At 36.6% G+C, this 11,704-nt stretch overlaps 1 protein-coding gene across 1 annotated transcript in view; it reads left to right on the top strand.

The window, feature by feature from the left end:
- The first annotated feature begins 4,106 nt into the window (after positions 1 to 4,106).
- Positions 4,107 to 11,704, top strand: part of LOC113230449 (apelin receptor) — a 159,549-nt gene continuing 151,951 nt past the window's right edge. The window contains exon 1 of the mRNA XM_026464386.1: positions 4,107 to 4,150. The gene's annotated coding sequence lies outside the window, so the exon portion shown is untranslated. The remainder of the gene's footprint in view (positions 4,151 to 11,704) is intronic.

Raw genomic sequence — 11,704 nt, 5'->3', positions numbered from 1 at the left:
TGAAATTTTGTAAAAAGTCGTGAAAGAAAGGTTGTTGTTGTTTATGATGTTAGTAATATTATAGTCCTGAGAGGTTGTTAGTATTTTACAAATAATATAGGTATGTGTATGTGTATTTTGGTAAGAAAACCTGTTTGGTTATGGATTGACACATTTCCGCCGGAAATTGCTTCCGATGTGTTCCGATACGGGTTTTACGTATATCGGTTTCGTTGTAAATGCAAGGTAACGATTCCTTTTTACGAGATAAGATCTGTTTGTTGACAGGTCACCTTCGCGAATCGAGTTTCCTTTATGAATAAAATATGCAAATAACATTTTTTACTCAAGTCTTTAATCCAGATTACAATAGCAGCAGCTTGTGGAAGACGTTCAGGGAAATACTGCCACCTTACCTATTTGTGCCGTCAAATACCTCTACCTTACTGCGTACCGGTTTTAAAAGGTAAGTAAGGGAGCTTGTGAACTTACAGGCATATGGGACTTATTAATTTATGTTTCAGGGTGATAGATGCAGTGGCAGTGCCTCTCAGATCTTTGAGATTTAAAGCTCTGAGTGGCACTGCAGCTGTTACGGACAGGTGTGTCACTTACTACCAGTAGCACGACTTGTTCATTCCATTCCTTGATATGGTAAAAACATCCACTTAAAGTTAGCAAAGTATTATCAACAATTTTCTTAATACTTCTTCTTTCTCATTACTTTTTGTATTTATTCCTTTTTTATTCTTATTTTTAGTTTTATGCTAAAACTAACGCTTTTAGTAATTGTAGGTTATACGTATGCACAAGGTAACACGCTCCGAAGTTTGAAGAAGCTACCATAAAATTTTATCCTAGCAACGAGTTTGTTTTTAAAATATCACTTGCTACGGTGTCGTAGGTAACGTCTACGAAAAATTGTGCAATATGTTGCGCACTACGTCCGATTATCCGAGAAATAATGGTCAGAAATGTCACCGGGATCATTTTATCTCTACGATATTCATATTTTCTTGGATTCGAATCAGTCTTAGTGCCAAGTGACATCCGAAGTGGGTCCGAGATTTCTAGATTTGTGTAGTCTCGGATTTGGAACGAATATGAACCAGATGCACTGCGCAAACGCGCTCACGGAACAATATATCACGTGTAGCTAGCTGCGTACGCGTTTTGATCAGAAATGCATGTAAATGATTTTGTATTGTAGTATATAGAGTGAAATTTATTATAAAATTTGTTAGTTACTCACGCTTCCCTCAATATACATATATGAGATTTGTAAATTTGTTCGCAATAACCAGAATTTTTTTAAACGCCGTCAAGACATTTCATCAAAATTTTTATTACGTCACAAAAATAGATTAACGATTCCAATGTCAAGATTAACTCTACATTCCTCTAGCCCACATGTCATGGCGATAAAAATTTGTCCTCAACAACCTGATGCACTGAAAAACGAAACTAATTATAGAATATTTTTAAAAATACTAAAAGAATTATTAATGTATAAATGCTATTATGATATTAAAGAATTTTTGAACGGAACTCTTTAACAAAAAGTTCTTGCATTTAAAAACAGCTCTTACTCTCTTCCCTTCTATTTTGTTGTGCCCGAAAGGGTCCATTATGTGTGAACTTACTATTACATAACACCTTGTATACCATTGTGGAACGCAAATAAAGATATTGTATTGTATTGTATTAGTAGTAGAGCTCCTTGTGCAAGACATGTATAAATAAGTATTATACAACAACACATACGTTGCTCTGATCGCAAAATAAGTAGCTAAAGCACTTGTGTTATGGAAATCGGAAACAACAACAGTACCACAGACACCTACACCCGAGACAATATAGACTACACTGGCCGGGGATCGCACCTTCACCCGGACCTCAGAGATGGCGCCACCACAAAAAGCGGTGTGCGAACCACTCGACCACGGAGGTCGACAACACAATACAAAAGAATGAACTGCCACTGTTACTATTTCAGTCGCCCAGCAGTAATGCGAGCATTTTAATTTTGAGGTTTGAAAGGTAAGGGTGCTAGTGAAACTATAGGACTTCTCAAGGTTAGGTCTTAGTTGGAAGTGGCAGCGACCGTCAGGTCTTTGCGATTTGTAGCTCTGAGTGCGCACGACTTTTTGTTTTTTAAAAAGTATCACTAGGGAAAACCTGTATCACAGGTGCCATGGACACACACATAGGCAGACAATCACAAATTACACCCAAACTCACGAGAGAATTAAATGTAGGCCATATAAATATTTCTCCCGGCCCGGGAATCGGACCCGGGACCTCAGCATGGCAGTCCTGTATGGTAACGGAGGCAGTTTATCCCTTCACTTGATATCAATCAATCAATATATTTATTCGTTGTCATAGGTCATAACATAGGGTGTACAGGTTAATTCAACACAGCTATGATGCATCTCTTACAGAGGTCTACGAACATTTTAATGTAAAATCTAATTACTTTAGAAAATATCAAATTATACAATTTAAGGTCAAGTAAGAATTCTATTCGATGTAAAGAGAATATTTTAATTCATTCCGTTTTGTAATATTAAATTATAAGCGTATAAATAATAATTCACACTGTATTGTCATTTAAATATTCATCAACCGTGTAAATAGCATTTTTAGTTAATAGCCTTTACAATTCCCTCCTGAACGTATCCAAGGAGAGGATTTTTAACATTTGTGGCAGTTTATTGTAGAGTTAAGGCACCATGTTAAGGGCGCTTTTTTTATTAAGAGCTGTTTTACAAGGGATGGAGCCAGTGGTAAATATTTGATTTCTAGGGCGTAGATTAAATCCCAGACCAAGTGTTTATTTCCTGTTGAGTTCAGGGTTAGATTTTAGAAATGTACATGATATCGAGTTCTTAGGTTGTCGCGATTGTTACACATAGGAAATGAAACTGTTTTTCCAGATTTAAATCGCGTATATTTGTTTTTTCAAACAAACCGACATTTCGGGTCCTTTACAGGTCCCATTCAACCGTGACCATGGTAAATGTACATGATTCCAATATGTACAGAGTTGGGAATGTTAGCACTTTTAACCGTTTAAAGAATGGCCGACAGCTGTCAGCAGATCTAAGGCCGCAAATAGATTGTACAAATAAATTTCCTTATTGTATAGCTTTACGTGGAGCAGGTCCAATACGAGTAGGAAACTTCGCACGCCTTTGACGACTTGTGTAAACCTTCAATGTGGAATTTATTGAATCTTATTTACTTGATATTCAAAAAGCAGGAAAAAAGTACACAAAGTTACATATGTTACAGTTACGTAGTAAATAATATAATACGTGAAAACACTATATTATTGTTTCAAATGAGCAAACTTTGCACATTATAATGTTTTAAAAAGGTTGAACATCCATTAATGTTCCCACAATCCCCTGAAAACAACTGAAAGCTCGTTTACGATTTTCAGTTTCGGGCAGTAGGAGCGCGAACCTCGCGGCGACCGCACGCCCATCCCTCGACGCGTCCCGAAATAAATATCACTTGTAAATATACAAAAAAAAAAACTATTTACAAAAATAATGCATCAAATAAAGATATCTATATTTCACGCATAGTTATTTCAAATATATTATATATTTATCAGTGTATGTAGCATAGGAAGTTCAACAGGTGTTGTTTTGTCGGTAACATTTGGTGTTGCACGTTTATGATAATACAAAACTTTGTTTACAATTGTTACGATAATCTGAATGTGGCGTTTGTACAGGTAACTTTATTTGTATATGTGATTTCAGCAAACTTGTTAAAGTGTATTGTTAGTTCGTGAATACGGTTAATTAATGTTTGATGTAACTTGATGTCAATTAACAGTAAAAGTGTTTCGTCGTCAATATTCCATTGTATTAAAATTTAATAACATTTGCAGTGGTAGCAAACATTTTATTAAATACCATATCCGGTGTCATAAATCTCTAACATAAACAAGTTTTATTCAAATTAAATTAAATAGCTTTTATCCCTTCTTCAAATGTAATTTAATAAATGAAATCCGGTTTTTATAAAAAATAATTCTGAACTGGTTAACGAAGGTGTATCATCTGCAAAGATTTATTTGTTGACATTGGTGTGATGGGATGGTCGGTTCACCGGATAACTGGGTACGCAACGAGCGATTCGAGTTTTGTTTGTGGTAAGTGATCCAGATGTAACAAACTCCGTTTCCATTTCAATTAGGTCTGCAATTTGATTGAATAAACAACGGTGTTAAATTCGGACTCGGTTGATTAAGAATTGGTAAAAGGATTATGGTACAATCCAATTCAAAATTGTCATTTTTAATATTTATTTTTAAATATGTACGTAACGGAACGAATGACAATTTATAACATTTATCTGCACACATATCATAAACCACTCTATGATGTGTTCAAAAACTGCAAATTACGACCAGCATTTTATCATACGTATTTATTTATCTTTAATAAACTGTTTTGTTAGAACAAATTTCTTATGTGAAAATGTTATTATTGCTTCATAATAACATGGAATTCGATTTTATTATGACATTCAAATTTCGAACTTCTCTGAGAAACAAAACAATTTGATTCCACAATTTCAATTTGATATCGAACGATACGATAGTTGGGGCTGACTCTAGTTTGTCTATGAATTAAATAAAAACTACGGCTGTGTGACATGCGTGAGAAAAGTTTTTATTTGCCACCATTTCTCCAGTCTAATATGCGGTTCCTGAACACATATTTATATTTAGGCGCCGGCTGAAAGACTTTTTCTTGAAAAATCCTATATACTCTGTAAAAGAATTAATGGACTTTAAATTGTAACGAATTCAGTATTTTCTATTTTAATATTTTTATTCTAATTTTTACCGCATTAACATGCTCTTGTATAATTATCAACTTATGACGATCCTTGATGGAGAATGATATCCGATATGTAATTTAATGACAACAATATTATATAATGAATTGTTAATTTTCTAATTATTGTGTGCTTTTCTTATAATTTTCCTTTTTGTCTGACGATCTCAATATAATTTCTTATACTTGACATGTAATGCAATTTATACTGTAATGTTATATTTGAGAAATAAATGAATCTGAATCTGAATCTGAATCATAATAGAGATCTTATAATATATGTATAGATAAAGTAGTGTATGTAGCTGTAAATAATTACGCATTAAACCACTCACTCGTGTGATGTTTTTATGAAACTCGCCTGTCGGCTTGTTTCACAAGCCCACACTCGTATTTTAATGCTTTTCATTATGTAACAGTCACATAAACTACTATGGTAGTTACAACACTTAGAGCGATTACACGGCGTTAATAGCGAATAGATTTTTCATTAATCATCATACAAAACAGAAAAATATCTTGTTTATCGTCAAGTACTTTATGTCCATATATTTTGGGGTCGGCCCTCTTAGTTCTCGTGCGCCACTCTGAACGCCTTAGCGTAAGCTTAGGGTCTACATTAGGGCTCCATTCCGCGAATTGCGATCTCGGAAATAGCGACAGTATCGACGATTTTATGGCGTTTTCGAGATTCGAAACTGAAGTTTTCAACCTCTAGAATACTTGAGACTTAAGTCACTTCTTTAAAAAATAATAAAAATCTACTAAACCAACATAATTTTTATTTCACCATGGCAACACTATAGAGTGGAGCTTACTATTATAAACTGTGAAGGTTAAAGAGTGGTAGTGACAAAATCAGGTCCTGAAACTGTATTTTAAAGGCCTTTTGTTTCTTACGTATCCAACGTATAAAATGAAAATTTAACTTTCGTATTATAATTTGAGTTAATAAAGAACTAAATTCAAATATCATGTTTTGACTGCCTAAATGCCTTGCATATAAGTATTGAAACCTACTATGACTGCAATGACTGCGCCCTAACCAAAATCCACCTTAAAATTTTTCTTACCTTTATATTCAAATGATTAAAGGCGTGTTCAAATTAGCCGCTGTTAGAAGCGCTGCAGCGCTTTTTTGTGATGTTTCATCTTTTGACTGAGTTACGAAAAATATTTGTAAATAGTTTTTGCCTGGTTTACGGCTTTTTATGGGATTTTTACGTTTATTTAACACTTGTATTCAGAACCAAAAGCTATATAGTTAAGGAGATCAGCGTTCTTGGGGCATACACTTCACGTATAGATATTAAAAATTATTCACCTGCTATGTTTTTTTCAGTTATACATAGTTTCAGTTTCAAAATTGTCAACAAATTTTTGATGTAAATTTTCCCATAGCTTTTTTAACCAGTCGATTGGAATAACTGGCGAAACTCAATCCCATATTGCAGGGTGTTGTTTTACATTCTCTATAAATTCTTCAATTCGATTTTCACCCATCGTGGTTAATTTGAAAAATTAACATGTACACCTCACTAACCGTGACTGCAACCGAGCGTGACTGCAGCGCGACAGTCGCGCGGCCGTCGCGCGGCCCCTGGGTGGTTGCAGCGCTTCTAGATGTTATATGAAAAGTGATAGCGCTGCTGCAGCACGTCTAACAGTGGCTAATTTGAACGCGCCCTAAGTCTCAGTAGAACCGTTACCATGAAGAGCTTTCATTAAGTTTAAATTGAAAATATCTACGTTTCATAGGAAAGTAAATTATATTTGAAATCGTCAAACTCATTTTAATTTAATAACGCACACACTCATATTCTCGCAATAGGGACACCCTGCTTCGCGGGTGCCATGGACACGCACATAGACAACCACAAATTACACCCAAACTCACGAGTTAAATAAATGTAGGCCATACAAATATTTCTCCAGACGAGCATGGTAACCGTTTAGCCACGGAGGCAGTTTTTGGCAGTGATTATACATAATTCATTCATAAGGCAGACTCCTCTTAAGAATATTGATTAAGAAACTCTAGGAATTGCTTGCAAATAAACACTTCTTAATATTTATCATTTATTATATTTATTAGAGCTCCTTGTGAAAGAGTTCGTCCAGGGAAATACTGCCACCTTACCTATTTCTACCGCCAAGCAGTAATGTCAGCATTACTGTGTTCCAGTTTTGAAGGGTAAGGGTGCTGGTAAAATTACAGGCACATAGAACTTGTCAACTTATGTCTCCGGGTGACGGGCGCAGTGGTGGTACCCCTCAGATCTTTGCAATTTAAAGCTCTGAATGGCACTGTAACTGTTATGGACAGGCCTGTAGCTTGCCATCAGGCGCACGATTTGTTCGTCCCGTCACTAGATGTTATAAAAACAATTATACATGGCAACATCTAAGCGTGTCACGCCCACGGATTTATGTCACACACAGAAGCAATATAATAATAACTTTTTGCATAAAGATTTTGTTTCACGATAGGTTTCAGATAGACGGACAAAACGTTTATTCAGCACAAATACAAGCAAAAACAAACATTTACAATCACTTAACAGGGTATAACACAAAAGCACAGCAAATTTGTACACAGCGGTATAAACACATAACATAGAGAAAACAACATAAATTTTGTAATGATCTTTTTTTATTTGTTGTGTACATCCAGTGGTACATGCGATATGTGTGTCCATAACAGATGCAGTGTCATTCAGAGTTTTAAATGACAAAGATCTGAGGAGCACTGCCATTTTGCCCTTATCACCCCGATACTTAAGTTGACAAGTCCTATGTGCCTGTAATTACACCAGCATGCCTAACCCTTCCAAACTGCAATGCAGAAATATGAGCGGTACTTCCCGGGACGAACTATTTGACACGGAGTTCTACTGCCAATATATGGTACCTATTTGCTACAGTTTCTGCTGAAGTGGCCCTGACTCAGACATGACATGACATTTATAGTAGCAGTAGAGCTTGTGAAAGAGTCCGTCCAGGGCAGTACTGCCACCTTACCTATTTCTGCACCCAAGCAGTAATGTGAGCATTGCTGCGTTCCAGTTTTGAAGGGTAAGGGTGCTGGTGAAATTACAGGCACATGGGACTTGTCAACTTACGTGTCACGGTGACGGGCGCAGTGGCAGAGCCCCTCAGATCTTTGCGATCTAAAGCTCTGAGTAGCACTGCAACTGCTATGGACAGGTGTGTCGCTTACCACCAGGCGCACGACTGTCACATGGTGTTATAAAAAAACTAGTCATATCTTGGTGAATAACTTTTGAGTTTATAACGGTCCGCGCTTTCACAAGTAGAGCTTACCTTTATGTTCCGGCACTTACTACGTAGTAACGTTTCAATCTAAAAGATCAAAATGCAAAACGTATATAATTTTCATAAAAGATTCTACGTCGCAGGAAAGCCCCGAGGGCGGTGAAAACCCGACTTTAATTCTGACTTGAGTCCTGCAAACGTGTGCTGCTAGGACAATAAAGCATTTATAAAGTAACTAGCTACAAGTTATCACCATTCTAATGTTGGCGTCACAATACTGGCTGAATGAAGAAAAAGTGTCAGATTTCTCGCAGATGGCGCTATGGTGAAAAAATCGTTACAAACCAAAATAAAAGATCTGCAATAAGCACTTAAAAAGATTCATAAGGTCGTTCGTTGGTTTGTTTTGTAGCACAGTAGAGAGTTGCAATGTTGCAATACCATTCAGTAATCTTTGACATAGAAAAATAATCCAATTCTGTAAGTGGTACCTACTCCGCACTCTATTCAAATTTCAGTTATTTTCAAATAAGGATGTTGCCAATTTCCTTCTAAAAGTAAGCTTAGATCTTGCAATCGGAACCAGTGTATGAAATTTTCGAAAATCTACGGGGTTAACATGTAACAGGGCAGTTATTGTTAAATTTTCTGTGAAAATAAATATCATCATACTCGCATGTGAACCCTGCGTGATCAAATATTTGTAGGAATAAGACCGAAATCTTTCTCTGGGCGATCAACTATACATACAAAAAACACAATTTTTTGTTTTCATTCCACAATTCCCAGTGCCTACAATAAAACGACACATACCATTGTAAAGTACACACATTTTTGTATAAATCTAGGCTTGTATCATTTATGTACGCCGTGGGAAAGGTTTTTATACCTTGATGGGCCATGATCTTTAAGATTCGCGTATAAATTCCGCAAAACTTTAGAGGTTTTGAACCTACGTCCTCTGTTATAGAGGCAGTAGATCAAACCACTTAGGCTATCACGGATCAGTGTTAGAATTAATACATAAAGGCACCTTACTTTTTCTGTCGCCAAGCAGTATACAATAACCTGACGACCTCGGTGGTCGACTGGCTTGCACACCGGTGTCGCCATCTTTGAGGACCCGGGTTCGATTCCCGGCCGAGTCAGTGGAGAAAACTTTTGTATTGTCTCGGGTGTTTGTGGTACCGTAGGTGTTTCCGATTTCCATAACACAAGTGTTGTTGCCTAATATGAATAAATTTTATTGGGTGTAATTTGTGGTACTCGCGATACGGGGTTTCAATAGTGTGTGTGAATTGTTCTTGTTTTGATGTCGTCGCATTACCGTGACATAAAAAAGTGTTCTAGCTCTTGGCTGGTTCTAGCTCCATTGACCCCTTTTTCTAGCTTCTAGCAGTATCTGTTTCTAAAGGAATTAATTGACGGAGCCTGGCTCAACTTTGCCAATTACGTGCACCCCTTGGCTTGTTATCACTTTCTTATTGTTCTCTTTTTTGTCGTTTCTTTTATTCGTAAAGAGATAAGTCACAGATGTGTGGGAAACGCTTGTGGATTCTTTTTTATTGCCTTTTTCTTGAATACCTTGTTTCCCTCCGCCTAACTTTTGTACGTGAGTCATATTTTTACCTTAATGAGTCATATGTCAAGGTGGATTTACTACGTGCTGCTCATGGCTACGGCGTAGAACTCAGTAATACATACATATTTACAGTTTATTTAGATTACTAACAAATGTGTACACATTACAAATGTATAGTTAAATGTATATTACTTTTAAAAGTTATTTCTTTTACAACCACGTTGGTTTAGTGATTTTTACTGTGGGCGCTGGATGAGGAAGTCCAGGGTTCGATTCCCGATAGGACCAATTTGGAAAACGAAATATGTAAACCCTGCTAGGTTTATTTTCAGAAATTCGCATAATAGAGCTGAGTATGGAAAAATTGGAAAAAAATGGGAAAACAATATTTTTTCCAAATGGAAATTTTCCATGAACCTAACACTAGGTACAATCATACAACTGATCACCACCGCAAACTCAGTCAGTGCGTGTTTTACTCTGAACAAGCCTTAATTCTTCTCAAATCTGGTACAAAACAGTTACGAATGAAATATGATAAAAAATACACAAGACGTAAACAACGGTTTACAGCCACTCGTTTGCGGATCAAAATGCCAAGCTTTATGGTTCTTGGAGGCTTTTCAACTTTTAATGAGTCGTGTGTTCAGACAAGATTACGTTTAAGTACACGCTAGGTGCGATATTATGCGAAGTTACAGCGGTGTTTGCCACATATGGGACGGTCGAGTCAATTATTGTAATGTACCATTAGCAAAGTTGAGGCGTTTTCATCATAAGCGTGTTTGTGCACTTCATCCGATCCGTATCCGTTCCCAATTCGAGAACATTAGAAAATACTGACCGACTTCGAATGTCGCTTGTGCACTGAGTCAGATCCGAATTGAAAAAATACGGATCGCTTGTACACCTAGAGGTTGTGATCATTCTGGAACTGTATTACAAGCATCATTTAAGTCATTCGTTAACTATGTGTCCTTTCAATCGCAGCCAACTTTGGGCATTATTATTGTACGTACGGAGACAATAGTAATAAAGAGTGCATCTTCTTCTAATGGGCTGACTTCGGAACGTTTTATAATAAACACGATGAACTAAGACGAGATATCAAGAAATTTTACTTTTACATTTGATTTAATTTTATATATGTGTATGACGCGGCTACCTACACATGGCTACATGACCCCATCATGTCAGGGTTATGGTCCAAGAAAATCATGGACCGAATTGAAGGTATTCTCTATTTCGGCAGACGGAATTCGAATTTAGTGCGCAATCCCTTATGGCTTAATATAAATAGTGCAATGGCTATTTCGGACCGCCATTTCTCAGATTCAGAACTGATACGGATCGGACGCAGTGCACAAACACTATAAGGATTCTTTTTGCGTGCTGGCAACGAGTAACAGCCCACAACAACCCGCAGCTTGTTTGTTCTTATCAACAGTAGCTTAGAGGGTTAGATCATATTTTTATTGTAAACAAAAGGTTTTGACACAATAAACTAGTCAACTTAAAATTGATGACCTAGGTTTGCACCATGGGCGCTGGAAAGGTCCTGGGTCGATCCCGGACCAATTTGGAAAATGAGTTTTTTAAATTAGTTCTGTGTTCTGGGTATACACTAGACTCAATTCCGTTGCTCTTGTATCCATAGAACGGGGAATTCCCTAATTGAGACAAGGCTATTGGTTTGATTGTCTGCACACTGTTTTTTATTAAATCACAATTTTTCTCTAATTATATTATTTAATGAACAAAATTTAATTTTATAATGTAATACGATATGATTTTAATTATATAAGTAATATGTATAACTATGTGTAATAAATGCCAACAATGTATAATATTTGCTATTAACATTTGTATGCCAGTTACTGGCGCAGCACGCTGAACCATAAGTGTAATCTTAAACATGTAAACTGTATTTACCGTGTATGCTTACAAATAAATATGTATCCGCCTCCGCCTCCGCCTCCGCCTCCGCCTCCGCCTCCGCCTCCGC

The sequence above is a fragment of the Hyposmocoma kahamanoa genome, unplaced genomic scaffold (assembly GCF_003589595.1).
Source record: "Hyposmocoma kahamanoa isolate Upper Pololo Valley unplaced genomic scaffold, ASM358959v1 63, whole genome shotgun sequence".
NCBI lineage: Eukaryota > Metazoa > Arthropoda > Insecta > Lepidoptera > Cosmopterigidae > Hyposmocoma > Hyposmocoma kahamanoa.
Note: the sequence above shows the minus strand (reverse complement) of the source record. Positions and strands in the feature narration are given on the sequence as shown.